Genomic DNA, 18,090 nt, shown 5'->3' with positions numbered 1-18,090 from the left:
GGAGCCCTCCTACACATAACTACTTATTTAATTTGGACATGTACATATAGGTGGTGGACTTACATCAGGATTTATGTTTATTGATTTATTAATAATTAATTGATATTTTTTCTTTATTGGTGTGTCACTGTGGATTAGTGGTGTCACCCTCTGATTTTTTTTATGTGTATTTATGATATTGGGACACATCATATTTTTTGGAATAATATTATGATCCTTTGTATTGGTATACATATCAACATCGAATTTAGTAACACAGTGCAACATTAGTATTCCTTTTAATTTTGCTTCAGCACTGGTATTATGTGCAGTTTGGGAAGACAGCGTTGGGAGTTTTGATTTAGATTTTTGTTAGATGCTGAGCACCAAGTGCAGTTTTTCTACCATTTAGGTGATATAGATAAAAAGTCTAAAAAGTCAAAAGGTATGCTTAACCACTTGCCAACCAGCCGCCATCATTATACGGCAGCAGGTTGGCACCTTCCCGCAAATTGCTGTAGGTGTACAGAGGCACCTTTAAGGGTGATAACAGGCACACGCCTGCTATCGCCCTTACATTTTTTGTTTATAGCGCAAAAAAATAAAACCACAGAGGTGATCAAATACCACCAAAAGAAAGCTCTATTTGTGGGAAAAAAAGGATGTCAATTTTGTTTGGGTACAGCGTTGCATGATCGCGCAATTGTCAGTTAAAGTAACGCAGTGCCATATCGCAAAAAATGGCCTGTTCATTAACCACTTCAATACAGGGCTTTTATACACCCTTCCTTCCCAGACCAATTTTTAGCTTTCAGCACTCTCACACTTTGAATGACAATTACTCAGTCATGCTACACTGTACCCAAACCAAATTTTTATCATTTTTTTCTCACAAACATAGCTTTCTTTTGGTGGTATTTAATCACCGCTGTTTTAAAAAATTTTTTGCAATATAAGCGAAAAAAGAGAGACATTTTTGAAAAAAAAAAACACTTTTTTTTAGTTTCTATTTTAAAATTTTTTATTAAGTAATTTTTCTTCATAAATTTTGGCCAAAATGTATACTGCTACATATATTTAGTAAAAATAACCCAGATTAGTGTATATTATTTGGTCTCTATGAAAGTTATAGAGTCTACAAGCTATGGTGCAAATCATTGAAAAATTATCACATCTGATCACACCTGATGTACTGAAGGCCTATCTCATTTCTTGAGGCCCTAACAAGGCAGGAAAGTACAAATACCCCCCAAATTACCCCTTTTTGGAAAGCAGACATTCCAAGGTATTTAGTAAGAGGCATGGTGAGTTTTTTGAAGTTGTAATTTTCTCCCACAATTCTTGGAAATTTTTTTTTTTTGCACAAAATTGTCATAATAACAAGTTATTTCTCTCACACAGCACATGCATACTTGCAATGACACCCCAAAATACATTCTGCTACTCCTCCTGAGTATAGTGATACCACATGTGTGAGACTTTTACACAGCCTGGCCACATACAGAGGTCTAACATCCAACTAGCACCGTCAGGCGTTTTACGAGCATAAATTGCACATCTCATTTGATGACAACCTATCACACTTTTGAAGGCCCTGGAGCACCAGGTCAATGGAAACGCCCACAAAATGACCCCATTTTGGAAAGCTAACACCCCAACGTATAATCTATGAGGCATAATGAGTCTTTTGAATGGTTCATTTTTTTCCAGTAGTTTTTGGAATATGTGTATGGATATTCTACATCCATACACTGATAAAACCTCCAGTACTCTGAGACATGCCCCTTCACATAAATCACAGTCCCACATTACCTCCCTCGCCCTCCTGCTTCTCCTAATCTCTGGTGACATATCCCCAAACCCTGGGCCACCATCATCTGTCTTTGCCCATTGCTCCCATCCCCCTACACCCTCTGGCAGGAGCCGTAACCCACAGAACTTGGTCTCTATTCCTCTTTCCAAAACCAGCCCCCCCTTTTCCTGTGCCCTGTGGAATGCACATTCTGTCTGCAACAAACTCACCGCCCTTCACGACCTCTTTATCACAAATTCCTTTAACATACTTGCCATTACTGAAACCTGGCTTCATGAATCGGATACTATTTCTCCTGCTTCCCTCTCCCATGGGGGCCTTCTCTGGACTCACTCCCCCAGACCAAGTGGACGGAAGGGAGGTGGAGTGGGAATCCTTCTAGCCCTATGCAGCACCTATCAGGTTCTTCACCCACCTCCCTCTCTGACACTCTCCTCTTTTGAGGCACATTGCATTCGTCTTTTTTCTCCAATTTCTCTAAGAATTGCTGTCATCTACCGGCCCCCTGGACCAGTATCAGCCTTTCTTGATGACCTCTCTGCCTGGCTACCCTACTTTCTCTCTTCTGAAATCCCCACAATTATTCTAGGGGACTTCAACATCCCTGTCAACACTAACACTACTATTACTTCTAAACCTCTCAGTCTAACCTCATCGCTTGACCTGAAGCAATGGATACAGGCTCCTACCCACTCCAACGGCAACACCCTTGACCTTGCCTTCTCCTATCTGTGCACTCCGTGCAACCTTTCCAACAATCCACTCCCACTCTCTGATCACCACCTTATTAGTTTTGCTCTCTCCTTGTCTTCCACCTCTTCTCCCTCCAACTGCCTAACAATTACATGTAGAAACCTTCGCCACCTCAACCCTTCTCTTCTCTACTCTGCTACTGATCACCTCTATGACAAAATCTCACCTCTGTCCTGCCCCAACCTAGCTACTTTCATCTACAACAGCTCACTGTCTTCCTCCCTAGACAAGCTTGCCCCCCTCACTACACGCAGAATTAGGCCCCGACTGCTACAACCCTGGCAAACAGATGACACCCGAAGTCTCAGAAAACGTAGCCACGCTCTTGAGCGCCTGTGGCATAAGACTAAGACCCAGGAAGACTTCACACAATATAAATCTGCCCTCCTAAAATACTACTCCTGCCTTCACACTGCTAAACAGACCTACTTTATCACACTCATTAACACCTTCTCATCCAGTCCACGTCAACTCTTCTCTACTCTGGCCTCCACTGCCTCCACCCACCAACCCACTCACTGCCCAGGAGATTGCCAATCACTTCAAAACTAAGATTGATACATGTCAAAATTGGGGTTGTGACCTGTCCACTTATTTTTGTGTGGATGCACCAACATGCCTCCATCCCATAGGTACAGAAAAAAATGGAAAATGGAGGCGGGACTTTGTGTGAGGCATGTTGGTGAATATGTCCACAAGAAAATGGTATATAGTTTAATACAAAAAGATCATAAAACCAAATACATAATAAAAGAAATACATTTGGGCTACAATGAAGCATGTTGACATACGTAGGTTTACAGACATGGTTCGAATAATGGTTATACATGTACAGAACATGATAGAATGGTGTAATACATAGTACACTAGATAGATGTATGCATCAATAGATGTTAACTCTACGCGTTTCTTGGCTTGAAACCAATCGTCGGGAGTCTGATGCAGTGTAGCTGCATTGAAAAAATAACTATGTGTCAGTAGAAGTATGGGGAAAATGGACTCATAAAAATGCAAATTTATTTGATATACTCACAGAGGATGCATGGGTGAATGATAACCCATACATTATGGTGCAATGTTGGTCCGGGTGCACTGAATCTCCCCCGGGGTTGAGGCAGAAAGCACGCTCCAAAAGATCGTCGGCCCCGGAGTGGCCGGAGCACCTACAAGGGCCACCAAGCGGGGACAGATGACGAGGCCCAGGGAATGGGAAAAACGCTGGGAAAGAAAAAAGGAGATGTGAATGTGAGTGACTGGAGTGAAAGCTAAGGAGTGAAAGAAAAAACAAGGGATAGGACCCAAGATGTGTATAGGTGTAAGTATGCGAAATAACCCATCACCAAGGGAAAAGGTGAGTAAGACGAGATGTGGGTGTGCGAAGTGGGAAGCCACTGCAGGTGTCAGTGGAAAAGTGTGGAGGTGTACAGGGAGATTACCTGAGGTGAGACTGCCGGGCCAGGTGATGTGCCCTGAGGAGACATGGTGAGCGCTCGGGGTGCCCGGCCAGTGACGGCCGTTATAAAGCCGAGGGCCAGGGGCGCGCTTACGCCAACGTCATGGGCGGGCATAGTGACGCGATGGGGGGTGGGCAGCCAGGGACATCGTGCGGCCCCCTCCCAGCCCCGCAGCGTCAAGGCCCTGGTTGGTAAATCACCAAAAAGCTCCGCCTGCGGCAGCCGGAGCCGCCAGAGGCGGGACGTGGGAGTCATGACGTCGATGCGTCAAGGCCAGGGCCCGCCCCCGTCAATGATGGGACGGGTGGCGGGTTGTGGACTGGGCGCATCGCAACCCCGGGAGAAGACCAGATGAGTCCCGGCACCAACTGCATCAGGAGAGTGGTAGATAAATATTGTGAATATCGAGGAGGTTAAAATGTGAATGCTGTGGAAATGAAAAAAACGAAAAATAAAAGGAAAAAACAAAGTAAACAAAATAAACAGGCCTTATGAAGGCTAATAATCTCTGCCCTGATTAAAAACAGTGGTTGGCAGAGATAGTAACATGATAGCCACAGAATCTTGCAATGAATATAATCATTAAGCAAGAGAGTGTGGAGATAATAAGCAATAGCCCTGAATAAATATAAGGTATGACTAAGGGGAAAACAAAAAATGAAAAAGTAAGGAATGGGAGACAAGTTATGAGGGTAAAAGGATGAATAATAAACAAAAACAAAGAACAGCTTTAGCCCTGAATTGAATCAGTTTATATTGTCTGACTAAAGGGAAAACAAATAAACCCAATAAATAAATAAAAAAAAAAAAAAACAACTTTAGCCCTGAATTAAATCAGTATTTGCCTGACTAAAGGGAAAACAATAACGACACAGATTTTCAGCCCTGAATTAAATCAGTATTAATTTAGCTAAAAAGGGAAATAAAGGAAACATATTAGATATATTAACGGTATCAATAGCTGTGTTAGTGTAACTCTTGCACTGAAGTAAGTCAGTAAGCGAGAGGGGGACCGTAGGTCTCAATAACATGAAAGATACCAAGGAGAAAAGGAAGACGACAAATCAAAACAAAAACAAAAATGAGGGACAAATAATAAGACAGTGTGAAGAATAAAGAATAGGAAATGGGTAGATGTGGGATAAGGAAAATATATGGGGTTGGAGAGTATGAACTGAATAGGTGGATTGTCAGGTCACAGGGAACAGGTGTCTGCCACCCTGGTAATTATATGTCAAAATTGGGGTTGTGACCTGTCCACTTATTTTTGTGTGGATGCACCAACATGCCTCCATCCCATAGGTACAGAAAAAAATGGAAAATGGAGGCGGGACTTTGTGTGAGGCATGTTGGTGAATATGTCCACATAACAAAAAATGTTGTAATAGGGTGTCTAAAGTGGATCCTGTATAGAGTGATGATACCCACAAAATATATTGCAAGAAAATGGTATATAGTTTAATACAAAAAGATCATAAAACCAAATACATAATAAAAGAAATACATTTGGGCTACAATGAAGCATGTTGACATACGTAGGTTTACAGACATGGTTCGAATAATGGTTATACATGTACAGAACATGATAGAATGGTGTAATACATAGTACACTAGATAGATGTATGCATCAATAGATGTTAACTCTACGCGTTTCTTGGCTTGAAACCAATCGTCAGGAGTCTGATGCAGTGTAGCTGCATTGAAAAAAATAACTATGTGTCAGTAGAAGTATGGGGAAAATGGACTCATAAAATAAGATTGATACAATTCATGAGGAGATCACCAATGCGCAAAAACCTCCCCCATGCAACACCCCATGTCCACAGACACAATCATTACTTCCCTCATTCAACCCTGCTACTATTACTGAGGTTGCTAAACTTTTATCTAGCACTCATCTAACCACTAGCCCCCTGGATCCTGTTCCCTCGCAAATGCTACGCTCAACCTCTGACTCGATTCTACGCTCTCTAACTCACATTTTCAACCTCTCCCTCTCTTGTGGCATCTTCCCAAACTCTCTAAAACATGCGCTAGTCACCCCCATACTAAAAAAGCCCTCACTGGATCCCACCAATCTCAACAACTTACGTCCCATCTCCTTACTCTCCTTCTCCTCCAAACTTCTTGAAAGACTGGTCTACAACCGACTAAGCGACCATCTGACCATGAATAAACTTCTTGATCCCCTTCAGTCCGGTTTTTGCCCTCAACACTCCACGGAAACTGCTCTCCTTAAACTCTCAAATGATCTACTAATGGCTAAAGCCAATGGACACTATTCTGTACTACTTCTCCTGGATCTCTCTGCTGCCTTTGACACAGTGGACCACCCCCTCCTCCTCAAAAAACTCCACTCCTTCGGTCTCCGTGACTGTACTCTTCGCTGGTTCTCATCCTACCTATCCCACCGCTCCTTCAGTGTCACTTATAACTCTACTTCCTCCTCTCCTCTTCCTTTTTCCGTTGGGGTCCCCCAAGGTTCTGTTCTTGGACCTCTCCTTTTCTCAATCTACACCACCTCCTTGGGTCAGTTGATTGCCTCCCACGGCTTTAAATATCATCTCTACGCTGATGACACCCAAATCTATCTCTCCATCCCCCAGCTCTCTCCATGTGTCTCCTCACGCATTACCAACTTACTAGCAAACATATCAGCCTGGATGTCACATCACTTTCTCAAACACAATCTATCCAAAACTGAGCTCATGATATTTCCTCCCTCAGGTGCCACTTCCCCTGATTTCCCTGTCAAGATCAACGGCTCAACTATCAACCCATCTCTCCACGCCAAGGTCCTAGGTGTAATCCTGGACTCTGAACTAACCTTTCGACCCCACATTCTATCACTATCCAAAGCTTGCCGCCTCAGTCTTCACAACATCTCCAAGATACGCCCCTTCCTAACCAATGACACTACAAAGCTTCTAATCCACTCCCTGGTCATCTCCCGCCTCGATTACTGCAACTCCCTCCTCATTGGTTTACCTCTAAATAGGCTATCCCCACTTCAATCCATCATGAACACTGCTGCCAGGCTCATCCACCACACAAACCGCTCAGCGTCTGCCACACATCTCTGCCAATCTCTCCATTGGCTGCCACTCAGTCACCGAATTAAATTCAAGATACTAACTATAACTTACAAAGCCATCCACAACCTGGCCCCCAGCTACATCTCTAACCTAGTCACAAAATATCAACCTAATCGTTCTCTTCGCTCCTCCCAAGACCTCCTGCTCTCACACTCCCTTGTCACCTCATCCCATGCTCGCCTTCAGGACTTCTCCAGAGCCTCCCCCAGCCTCTGGAATGCTCTACCCCAATCCGTCCAATTTTCTCCTACTTTATCCACTTTCAGATGATCCCTGAAAACTCATCTCTTCAGAGAAGCCTATCTGGCCCCCACCTAACAACTGTACATTTATCTTGTCAGTCAGCACATCACCCATAGTTATTACCTCTTGTATCTCTTGACCTTCCCTCTTAGATTGTAAGCTCTAAGGAACAGGGCCCTCTGATTCCTACTGTATCAAATTGTATTGTATTTGTACTGTTTACCCTCAAGTTGTAAAGCACTATGTAAACTGTTGGCGCTATATAAATACTGTATAATAATAATAATAATAATAATAATATGTGGGAAAAAAATTAAAACGCATTTTTTTAATACAAAGTTTTCCATTTATAAGATATTTCCAACACATAGCATGTACATAGCAAAACTGACACCCCAAAATACATTCTGCTTCTCCTCCCGAGTATGGCGATACCACATGTGTGAGACTTTTACACAGCCTGGCCACATACAGAGGCCCAACATTGAAGTAGCACCATCAGGCGTTCTACATGCATAAATTACACGCCTCATTTCTCAACCACCTATTACAGTTTTGAAGACCCTGGAGCACCAGGACAATGGAAACGCCCTCAAAATGACCCCATTTTGGAAAGCTAACACCCCAATGTATAATCTATGAGGCATAATGAGTCTTTTGAATGGTTCATTTTTTTTCCAGAAGTTTTTGGAAACTGTGGAAAAAAAATGAAAATGCATTTTTTTTTACACAAAGTTGGCCATTCATAAGATATTTCCAACACATAGCATGTACATAGCAAAAATGACACCCCAAAATACATTCTTCTAATCCTCCTGAGTATGGCGATACCAAATGTGTGAGACTTTTACACAGCCTGGCCACATACAGAGGTCTAACATCCAACTAGCATCGTCAGGCGTTTTACGAGCATAAATTGCACATCTCATTTGATGACAATCTATCACACTTTTGAAGGCCCTGGAGCACCAGGTCAATGGAAACACCCACAAAATGACCCCATTTTGGAAAGCTAACACCACAATGTATAATCTATGAGGCATAATGAGTCTTTTGAATGGTTAATTTTTTCCCAGTAGTTTTTGGAATATGTGGGAAAAAAATTAAAACGCATTTTTTGAATACAAAGTTGTACATTTATAAGATATTTCCAACACATAGCATGCACATAGCAAAACTGACACCCCAAAATACATTCTGCTTCTCCTCCCGAGTATGGTGATACCACATGTGTGAGACTTTTACACAGCCTGGCCACATACAGAGGCCCAACATTGAAGTAGCACCGTCAGGCGTTCTACATGCATAAATTACACATCTCATTTCTCAACCACCTATTACAGTTTTGAAGACCCTGGAGCACCAGGACAATGGAAAAGCCCATAAAATGACCCCATTTTGGAAAGCTAAAACCCCAATGTATAATCTATGAGGCATAATGAGTCTATTGAACGGTTCATTTGTTTCCAGAAGTTTTTGGAAACTGTGGAAAAAAAATGAAAACGCATTTTTTTTTACACAAAGTTGTCCATTCATAAGATATTTCCAACACACAGCATGTACATAGCAAAAATGACACCCCAAAATACATTCTGCTACTCCTCCTGAGTATGGCAATACCAAATATGTGAGACTTTTACACAGCCTGGCCACATACAGAGGCCCAACATTGAAATAGCAGCTTCAGGCATTCTAGGAGCATAAATTACACATCTCATTTCTCAACCACCTATTACAATTTTGAAGGCCCTGGAGCACCAGGACAATGGAAACGCCCACAAAATGACCCAATTTTGGAAAGCTAACACCCCAACATATAATCTATGAGGCATAATTAGTCTTTTGAATGGTTCATTTTTTTCCCAAAGTTTTTGGAATATGTGGAAAAAAAATGAAAACACATTTTTTTATACAAAGTTGTCCATTTATAAGATATTACCAACACATAGCATGTACATAGCAAAACTGACACCCCAAAATACATTCTGCTACTCCTCCCGAGTATGGCGATACCACATATGTGAGACTTTTACACAGCCTGGCCACATTCAGAGGCCCAACATCCAAGTAGCACCGTCAGGCGTTCTACATGCATAAATTACACATCTCATTTCTCAACCACCCATTACAGTTTTGAAGAGACCCTGGAGCACCAGGACAATGGAAACGCCCTCAAAATGACCCCATTTTGGAAAGCTAACACCCCAATGTATAATCTATGAGGCATAATGAGTCTTTTGAATGGTTAATTTTTTTACAGAAGTTTTTGGAAAATGTGGAAAAAAAATGGAAATGCATTTTTTTTACACAAAGTTGTCCATTTATAAGATATGTCCAACAAACAGCATGTACATAGCAAAAAGGACACCCCAAAATACATTCTTCTAATCCTCCTGAGTATGACGATACCACATGTGTGAGACTTTTACATAGCCTGGCCACATACAGAGGCCCAAAATCCAAGTAGCACTGTCAGTTGTTCTAGGAGCATACATTACACACAAATTCCTGCCAACCTATCACATTGTTGAAGGCCCTTCATATTTCTAACACATAGCATGTACTGTACATACCAATTACAAACCAAAATACATTCTGCTGAGTAAAGGGTAAAGAAAAGATTACCTGCGGTTTTAGTAGTGCAGTGGTCCACAGAGAAGAGCATCGGTCCAGGCAGCAGGCAGGAACGTGGACAGCGACAGCAAAACAGGCAGCAGGCAGGAATAGTCAGTACAGGTAGAGATGTCAGCACAGCCAAAGCATTGGTCCAGATAGCAGGCAGGGATGTGGTCAGCAGCAGCAAAAGGTTCAAAGGATCGTCCATGCAGCAGGCAGGAATACTGTCCATAGTTAGTACATGTAGCAGGCAGAGGTATGGTCAGCACAGCCAGAGTATTTGTCCAGGGAGCAGGCCATACCATCAAGCTTAGGGCATCGGTCAGGAAAGAATGGGGACAGGGGTAGAGGCTTCTCCCACCCAAATCGCTTTGAATCCTCCGGGCAACCACACCCTGTTCTAGGAACACAGAAAACCAAAAACTGGTTTTCTGAACTCTGAACACTATTCTGGAGCCCCTCACATATGTGAGACCACTGTGTAGCAGGGTGAAAGATCAATCCAAGGGGCAGGCAAAAACATGGTCAACAGGCCGAGGTCAGTGCAGGTAAAAGGCAGAAATAGACAGTAGGCAGAGGCATAGTCGATTCAGTCCAGGGTCAGTTCACGTAAAACGCAAAAACATGGCGGAAAAACAATGCAGACAGTAGGCAGAGGCATAGTCGAGAAACAGGCCAGGGTCGGTTCACATGGAAGGCAATGATATGGATGGTTGAGGAAGGGAAATATTCAGGACAGAAATTGAAAGCGGGGAAATGGCAGTATTAGAAATATGGACTAATAATTTTCCAGAGTGTGATATCGCTTGAAGCATTCTCCAATGCAAAGGCCAGGTTGGGAGAGACAGTCAGGACAATGGAAGCTGGTATCTTTCCTAATTCCTCTTTTGGTGCACACCCGATATTTTTTTGGGCGTCGTCTTCCAGATCCTGTTGGTGGAATATGGTCCGGGAAATGGCGCTCATGTAGTCTGCTGACATAATCGGAGCGAATGCTTTCTGGGGGGATACTTGCTGATAAATCAGGGCAGTGACAATGTCTTCAATAAACTTTATGAAGGTGGTGGGTGTTTCTGTTGATTTTTGGTAGATGATGAAAGAATTTAAAAGGGCCAAATGAAAAAAGTAAATTGCGACTTTTTTGTACCAGAAGAGGGATTTTCTTGTTGAAAGATAGGGCTGCAACAATTGATCATTTAAATCCACCCCCCCATGTATTTATTGTACTCAGTGATACAGGAAGGCTTGCGAACGGTACCGCGTCTTCTGTGAAGTTCCACCGAGTTGTCATCGTGGATGGTGGACATGATGTACACATCTTTCCTATCCCTCCACTTCACAGCCAACACTTCTTCGTTCCTCAAGCTTGTCGATTCCCCCCTTTGAATGGTTGTGGTGACAAGACTCTGTGGGAAGCCCTTTCAGTTTTTTCTTGTTGTACCACAGGCCAAAGTTTGTTTTAGATATAGGTGGTGGAGAAGGGGCAAACTAGTATAATAGTTGTCCATGTAAATATGGTACCCCTTTTGGAGGAGTGGGAATGCCAACTCCCAAACAATTTTCCCACTTATTCCCATGTAGGAGGGACACTCAGGGGGCTGGAGCTGGGAATCTTTGCCTTCATACATGCAGAATGAGTGCGTTTTCACAAAGCTTGTTAAGCTTCAAGCCGTACCTCGCCCTCCTATTGGGGATATATTGCTTGATTCCCAGCCGGCCTGTGAAATGCACCAGGGATTCGTCCACAGATAAATTTTTGTCAGGGACATAAAGTTCGGCAAACTTCTGGGAAAAAAAAATTAATTAGGGGGTGAACTTTATAAAGTTTGTCAAAGTTTGGGTGATTTCGGGGGGGGGGGGCACTGTGTGTTGTCATTGAAATGCAAGAAGCGCATTATGATTTTGTATCGGGACCTGGACATGGCCGATGAAAAAATTGGCATATGGTGGATGGGTTTGGTCGACCAATACTTATGCATTTCATTTTTTTTGTAAGCCCCATGTTGAGGGTTAGGCCTAAAAACAATTTTAGTTCCACTACTGTTAGGGGTCTCCATTCAAAAGGACAGGCATAGCTGGAGCTGGGGTTGGTTGCAATAAATTGTTGGGCAAAGAGATTGGTTTGGTCCATGATGCCTTGAATCAATTCGTTAGGGAAAAATAAATTTAAAAAATCAATTTGGGAAAAACCTACAGTGTTGACCTGCACACCTGGCTGTGCTGTAAAAGGGGGGATCGTGGCTGACCCTGTGGTAGAAGGCAGCCACAATGGGTTTGCCAAGGCATCTGGAAGCTGGGTTTGGGCCCTAATTCTTTGGCGTGCACTTGTGCTGGGCCTTTCCTCCTGGGGTCTAGCAGCGCTTGTACTGGGCCCCTCCTCCTGGGGTCTACCGCCGCTGGCACTGCTGGTAGCTGCCTGGTGTTCAGAACATCGTCTTTTTGGACGGACTGCTTCCTCCTCTGATTCGGATCCTGATGTGCTGCCTTCGGGGGGCTCATATTCCGAACCAGAACCAGAATTGGAACCAGAACTGAGCGGTGAGTGCTCCCCGTTGCTCTCATGGGTCAGATTGAGTATTTGGTATGCCTCTTCTGGGGTGTAAACCTTTCTGGACATAGTGGCTGACTGGCTGTATGTACTCTGGTGGCAGGTACTCTGGTGGCAGGTGGTGAGGTGGAGGGTACTCTGGTGAGGTGACAGGTACTCTGGTGGCAGGTACTCTGGTGGCAGGTGGTTAGGTGACGGGTATTCTGGTGGCGGGTACTCTGGTGGCAGGTACTCTGGTGGCAGGTGGTGAGGTGGCAGGTACTCTGGTGACTGGTACTCTAGTGGCAGGTGGTGAGGTGGTGGGTACTCCTGATGGATAGGTACTCCTAATGACAGGTACTCCAGATGACAGGTACTCCAGATGACAGGTACTCTAGATGACAGGTACTCCTGATGACAGGTACTCTAGATGACAGGTACTCTAGATGACAGGTACTTCTGATGACAGGTACTCCTGATGACAGATACTCTTTATTTAGGGGGGGCAATCTGGGCACAGTAGTACATATATATAATAAGTAACTCACTGTTAGCTGATCTCCTCCTCACACTGGATCGGCATGTGAAGAGGAGAACCCAGCAACAGCAGTTACACTGAATGTTTTGTTTACATTAGTGACCAGCTGTCATTGGCTACAGTGATCGGGGCTGAGCTGTATCCAAGGGAAAAGCCTCAGCCCCGATCACCGCTCTGCGTGCCACCGGAGGCACGTGCGGACACCGTGCACGCCGCTTCCCAATGCCGCTCTGCATTGTGATAGGTCCGCCACTCCCGACGCTCCGCCGCCCGCTGCCACCTGCCGCCGCCGGTTCAATGCCCCCATCGGGGAACGGCTGTGTCCTGAAGAACACAACAGTACCCCCCGGAGGCCCACAGTACTGGCGGAAAGCCAAGGCCGTCATATGACTTCCACCCAGGATGGAAGATCCGATCTGTGGCCGTCATTTGACTATGGCTTGGTGTTGAAGTGGTTAGGGGAGAAAATCTTCCAGTCTGTAAGTGGTTAATGCAAATGGCAGTACATACATAAGTATATCTACACTGCAGAAAATGCATGCTCCATATATATATATATATATATATACATATATATATATATATATATATATATATATATATATATATATATATATATATATATATATATATATATATATATATATATATATATATATATATATATATATATATATATATATATATATATATATATATATAAAAACACAGTACTGGCATTATTTAAAAAAATTGAAAAGATAAATATCGAAGAAGCAAAAAAAACACAGCTAAATAAAATTTCAAAGGCAATGTAAAAGTTCTTAGAATATCTATGTTGGTGTTCCTGGGCATAGTAAAAGTTCTATAGTGACAAGTATTGATGTATACAAATATATTTATATATATATATATATATATATATATATATATATATATATATATATATATATATATATATATATATATATATATATATATACACATATATATATATATACACATATATATATAAATATACATATATATATATATTTATATATATATGTGTATATGTATATATATATATATATGTGTATATATATATGTATATGTATATATATATATATATATATATATATATATATATATATATATATATATATATATATATATATATATATATATGTATGTATGTATGTTAGCCTGTTTATTAATTAGGCCTTCGCAAAGACAGGTTTCTGCATATCAACCAACATTTTTAGGCTTGCAAACACTGGTATTTACTAGACATGTGCGCCGTCAATAAATTTGTTTCGTTTTGTTCCGTATTAGAATTAATTCTTATTTCGTAATTCGTGTCTGAAATATCATACGAGATTTGTTAACTTTTTGTAACAATTATGAATGATGAATTTATCATTATGAGGGACTCCCACCATCCCTGTGCTGTTCTGACTTCCTGGGTTGTTAACTTTTTGTAACAATTACGAATGTTCATTAGGAATTTGGAACTGAAATTCGTAAACGAAATTTCGTATTTCGTACAAAATTCGGAAGCATAGCAATTCATATTTTGGATCCTCCCGAATGTACGAATTTACGGAAATTCATACGAATTTTGTCTAGTCTAGTATTTACTTTAGTATTTTTTTTAAATAACACTTTATACAGACACATTTAGAATTATTTTAAAGCATTTATTCTTTGAAATGTTCAACATATGTATAGGAAGTATAAATTGCTTGAGATCATGTTTTAAACAAGACTCAAGATTACTGGAAGAACAATAAATGACCAAATTTCCTAGGAGCGGTACATGATTAGGCGACTGATATAAATACAAAATAAATTCATTATAAATGCTTAGCGAGATGGCAAATAACCCCCACGAAAGCTCAAAAATATCAGCAAAGTAAATCTCCTTTATATTGGAGAGGTTGTAATCAGAAAGGTACTATGACCCACATTTGGTGGGAATGTACAAAAATAAAGGAGTATTGGCAAGATATACAATGTTATATAAGGGAAATTACAGGAGAGGAAACTCCAACTGACCCATGGGTTTGCTTGTTCCATAACACAAATAGTACAAAAAAAAATATAAGAGAACCCTGACACCATACCTATTGAACGCATCCCTAAAAAATGGCTAGATCTAGAAAAACCTACCATAAAAGAATGGTTTAAACTAATAGATCATATATTTAAAATGGAATACCTTAGTAGTAGGGAGGAGGGCCAGATAGAAAGATTCAATAGCATATAGGAAAAATGGATAGATTAAGAAGAGGAGGAAAAGGGTAGAGTAGACCGACAACGGGAGGGGAGGGTAAGGGGGGGAGGAGTGGGAGGTTAATACTTTACACATATGCAGTATATACAAATATGTGTTGATGAATATTGTTGTTTTTTTATATATACTTGATATATCTTGGTTTGTTATAAATAAAACTAAATAAAGTTTAAATTAAAAAAATAAATAAAAAAGAAACAAGATTTTTCTCTGCTGTGTACCTGGTTCTAGGAGGGGCACTCATTTAGATGGTCGCTAAGTTTTGTGACCATTAGTAAATTTGCAATCGTGACTATTTGTTGACTGAGTGATTTCGTAAATCCTTTCTCTGACTAAAAGTAGTCGCTAATGCACAGTCGTGAGCCCATTTGATGACTAGGTGATTTAGTAAACCAACCCCATAGTGTCTTTACCCCTTACGTCCTTATAAATATCGGTCAGCTTGTTTTTGGTCCCAGGTGTGTAAGCATATCATAACCCCATTGTTCTTCTCATGAGTTCTGTAAGCAGGCTTGTTTACAGACCCCAGCAGTTCCAGTTGAGAAAAACAGAATGTTTTTGGTGAAAAACTTGAAGATATTAGTCTCTGCTCATTTGCAATCTGTCTCATATGCAAAATTGAAATTATAAAATATACCTATTTGCTTCATAAAAGTTCTGTAATTACATACACGTTAGTGACTCACAAAGGTGTGAGGACAAAATGAGAATGATAGCCATGGAGATGGCAACTTGAAAAATAAGTCATCAATAGCAGTTTTCTTACATAACAGGTTTCCTTTTAGTGTAACCCCACCTTTCCTGGACAATGTTAGCAAGAGATACAGTCTGGTTAAATCAATATCTTTGGAAATGGTCTAATATTCACCAAGTGCAGACTTAATAAACAAATGTATAAAATACACATCTGAATTGTAAAAATAATTCATAAGGGTAAACATCTAGAGTTATCTTTCCCCTGAGGCTACCTACAAATTGCACTAAAATAACAAGCACAGGATTGCCATGTTCCAGTTCCTGCAATATAATTTGTTTATTGCCTCATTTAATAGTAACAAACATCCTACAATGTTTCCTTCTGAGTGTGTGAATGTTTAGGCTTACTTTAAAAGTACAGGTAAAGCGTTTGTGTAATTGGAGGCCTTAGTGCCTAGGCGCTTAACAACATTAGGGCAGACAGTACAGTTACAATACAATTTAATACAGGAGGACTCAGAGGGCCCTGCTCTTTAGAACTTACAATCTAAGAGGGGGGGGTCAAGTGATACAATAATACCTTTGGGGGGTGAGTTGATGAAGAAAATAACAGTACAGTTGTTAGGTGAGGGCAGGATAGGCTTCTCTGGAGAGAAACATTTTCAGGGATCGCCCAAAAGTGGATGGAGTTGGAGATAGTCGAACAGATTGGGGCAGGGAATTCCAAAGGATGGAAGAGGCTCGGGAGAAGTCCTGGAGACGAGTATGGGAGAAGGTGACAAGGGAGCATTAGGGCAGACAGTACAGTTACAATCAAATTCAACACAGGAGGAATCAGAGGGCCCTGCTCGTTAGAGCTTACAGTCTAAGAGGGGGGGTATCAAGTGATACAATAATACGTTTGGGGGGTGAGCTGATGAAGAAAATAAAAGAACAGTTGTTAGGTGGGGACAGGATAGGCTTCTCTGAAGAGAAAAGTTTTCAGGGATCACCTAAAAGTGGATGGAGTTGAAGATAGTCGAACATATTGGGTAGGGAGTTCCAAAGGATGGGAGAGGCTCAGGAGAAGTCCTGGAGGCGAGTATGGGAGGAGTTGACAAGAGAGCTAGAGAGCAGGAGGTCTTGGGAGGAATGGAGAGGACGATTTGTTTGGTATTTTAAGTGGTGGAGGTGAATGGGAGCCATTGGAGAGATTGGCAGAAAGGGGTTGCAGACACTGAGCGGTTTGTAAGGTGAATGAGTCTGGCAGCAGCATTCATGATGGTTTTAAAGGGGGATAGCCTATTTAAAGGTAAGCCAATGAGGAAGGAGTTGCAGTAGTCAAGGCGGGAGATAACCAGGGAGTGAATCAGGAGCTTTGTGGTTTCATTGGGTAGGAAGGGCCGTATTTTAAAGATGTTGCGGAGGTTGAGGCGGCAAGCCTTGGAAAGTGATTGGATATGGGGCTGAAAGGAGAGTTCAGAGTCCAGAATAACACTTAGCACCCTGGCATGTGGGGATGGGTGGATGATTGTGCCATTGCTCTTGACAGAGAAGTCAGGGGAAGAGGCACGCGGGGGAAGAAAAATTATGAGCTGTGTTTTGGACAAGTTGAGTTTGAGGAAGTGGTGTGACATCCAGACAGATATGTCTGTTAGTAAGTTAGTGATGCGTGAGGAGGCTGATGAAATGAGCTGAGGGGTGGAGACATAGATTTGGGTGTCATCAGTGTAGAAATGATATTGAAAGCCATGGGAGGCTATCAGTTGACTCAGGGAGGAGGTGTAGATTGAAAATAGGAGAGGTCCAAGAACGGAACCTTGGGGGCCCCCTGATGGAGAAAGAAAGAGAAGTGGAGGAAGTAGAATTGCAAGTGACACTGAAGGTGTGGTGGGATAAGTCGGATGATAGCCAGTGAAGAGCACATTCATAGAGACCAAATGAGTAAAGTTTTTTTGAGGAGGAGGGGGTAGTCAACCATATCAAAGGCAACCAAAGGATCCAGAAGTAGGAGTACAGAATAGTGTCCATTGCGTTTTTCTGTTAGTAAGTCATTTGTGAGCTTTAAAAGAGCAGTTTCTGTGGGCAATTTCTGTGGAATGTTGAGGGCGAAATCCAATTTGAAAGGGATCAAGAAGGTTAT

The sequence above is a fragment of the Aquarana catesbeiana genome, linkage group LG02 (genome assembly GCF_042186555.1).
Source record: "Aquarana catesbeiana isolate 2022-GZ linkage group LG02, ASM4218655v1, whole genome shotgun sequence".
Lineage (NCBI taxonomy): Eukaryota > Metazoa > Chordata > Amphibia > Anura > Ranidae > Aquarana > Aquarana catesbeiana.
Note: the sequence above shows the minus strand (reverse complement) of the source record.